Raw genomic sequence first — 2851 nt, 5'->3', positions numbered from 1 at the left:
AACATAAAAAAGAACCCAAATCCAGTTTCAATCACCTCTAACAAATCTAGCAAGGCTGACCTAGCAAAGCATTGAAGGCATATCATTTTGGGGCCAAGGACTATACTAGACTTTAGAGAGGCTGAAATGATCAGAAAAGCTAAAGGAATTTTAGACTCCTTCCATGGTCAATTACACATAACATTTTAAGGAGCATCAGAGTCCTCGATCTCAGAAACTAATTATTGATACTAAAAGTTTTCTATATTAGATTTGAGGTCCCATAATTCTCTAATCAACATGATGCAATCCAGCTTGTCTAGAGGGCATCAGACTGAAGGAAATTTCTCAGCTGTGAGCTTTTGGGTCTAAAACTCTTGGCTAATGCCCTTCACCTTTGAACTGATCACACACTAACTGTACTTAATGAGCACATCTTTCAGGTCCAACAAAATCCGCTTTAAGTCGGTAGGGTCGGGTCAATATATTATTGACTTTTTGTGTGACTGTGGGGCTTTTAAGGAGCAAAATGGTTGCTACAAATCTTTCAGATGTTTGAGAAACATTATAAAGATTCCGAATAGACTACAGCTGCAAGCTAAATATACACTCTTTTCCCAGGCTGTACTTAAAATGATTTACCTCTAAAAAGAGAGACAGTTGGAACTTTAATTATCTTGTCTTGTTTTCATTGGTAGCCTTTACCTCCCTAAAGTAAAAAATTGTTCAAAACATTCATTTTCTATGTATCTACCCTGGTGAATTAATGTCTTTTAGACTTGGCAGAACTAATAAAGTGATAGTTTGCAGGGTCTATTCTATTTATCCTAAGAGAAATGAAACTATTTAACAAGTATTAAAATAAAACCTTGCTCAGGCGGCATCAAAAACACCTCCCCATTACCACTGTATTTTTTTCCTACCCACCATCTACTAATTGAATATTTCAGAACTGCCTCATGAAATTATAGCTGTAATCCTATACACTTGGGAGCCCTATTGAATTTAGCAGCATTTTATTTGGAGTAAATATGTTTCAAGCAGAACAGGTTGCACAATACAAAGTGACTTTTCTTGCCTTCAGTAGTAATTTCTTCCTTGATGCCAGGATGTAAACCTTGTTTAAGCTTAAACTGTAATAAAGAATCAAAAAGTTACTTGTAAACTGCTTTGGTGAAATTAATTCCTATTAATAAATCATGCATAAATCATATAGAAATAAATTATACGCAGCCGAACTCAATGAGCTCTGAAAAATATAATTGCATCCTGTTTCAACAGTTTTCATACTGACACCTGCTGTCTACAATTTGTCCCATTACCACTCATATGTCCTCTGGACATTTCTCTTGTTGCTTACCATGTACCTAGCCTTCCCACCTCCAAAAGATTTTAAACAAACTATAAAAGGAATCTGCCATGCTGAAAAGCAAAGCCTGCAGAATCATTTTGTGTAGCCCCTCTAAGCTTCTTAAAAATGAAAAATTATGAGTAGCTTCAGCTAATTGTGTTCCTTATACCTATACTCACTTATATCTCTATTTTGAGGTAAGACAATTAAAAGGTAGGGGCTGATCACCTATCCCTGGAGGCTAGATAATGTGACAGGAAACAACCTTATAAATTTTAGTCTTCTTGTCAATTGATCTTTTCTAATTAACCACAGCTACTATGGTAACCATTTTATGAATAGCAAGGACCTGTAGCTGACCCATTTTTCTTGAGCATTCACGTTGAAGAAAATGTAATTTAACAACTTCTTCACTTAAGAAAAAATAAATAAAGGTTTGGGATTTAAAACATGTACCGTTACCAGAGCAAACACAATCACAGCATCTGAGTATTTTGGTTGTAGATAAAACTGCTGCATTTAGAGCTGAGTGAGGAATTTATGTACTTTGTTCTTTGTCAAAAATTGATGCATATAATTATTGGTACAGAATCAATTCTATGGAAACTGACAGACTTCCAAAATTGTGTCTGACAGAACAGTCTAAATCTCAATTAGAGATAAGAGATCTCTAATCAATCAAACTGTTTCAAGAGTTGTGGTCTCTTTCTTGTCCAACTAAAAGTTCAAAAAGATATACCAGGTAATTAACTTCAGGAAGGCCAGCATGTTGAAATGAATGAGACACCAGAAACACACCCTCCAACCTGAAAAATATTCGCGTGTAAATTCAATTTATTCAAAATTTAGACTTGCTCATGCAATAATACGTTTTTGTATAGTCATAAGGTTATATCAGAATACAAAATAGAAAAAATAATAGATCATATATAATAAAATAAAGTACAAGGCAGACCTAAAAGAAAATACGGGTCATATCCTGTATTATCTCTATTACTTACTCCAACCATATCCTCATAGGCAGTTCTCAGATGTACTGTTTATTCAGCTAAAAGGCCATATTATACGTAACATTTGGATTCTGATTACACATGAAATTCATTGTTCGAATTAATGGATCTTATTAGTTGCTCATGTAATGTGTGATCCAAAATATTGATAAGTTTTCTTTACTGTACTGTATACACTTGGCATTTAAATAATATAAGCTCTGTCCTCCATCTTTGGAGCTCTACAAATACATTCATGATGAGGAATTTAGGTTAAACCTTCCATATTTAATGATCATGTTTATCTGTTCAAATCTCAAATACACTCATAAGATGCTTGGGCATTTTTTTCCTAGAATATTTTTCTAAATTAAGACATTAAATGAAACAATGAAAAAAGCCATATATAGGTTACTTCTCAAAAAAGTATTCTGGATGCTAGCACTGCTCTGCTGCCAAGATAATCTTCCAAAAGTAAGTTAGTTTTCTCAGAATAATTGAACTCCTTTGAAGTTACTCATGACAAAATCAC

Source organism: Ahaetulla prasina, chromosome 5, assembly GCF_028640845.1.
Source record: "Ahaetulla prasina isolate Xishuangbanna chromosome 5, ASM2864084v1, whole genome shotgun sequence".
Classification (NCBI taxonomy): domain Eukaryota; kingdom Metazoa; phylum Chordata; class Lepidosauria; order Squamata; family Colubridae; genus Ahaetulla; species Ahaetulla prasina.
This window is presented reverse-complemented; position numbering follows the sequence as displayed.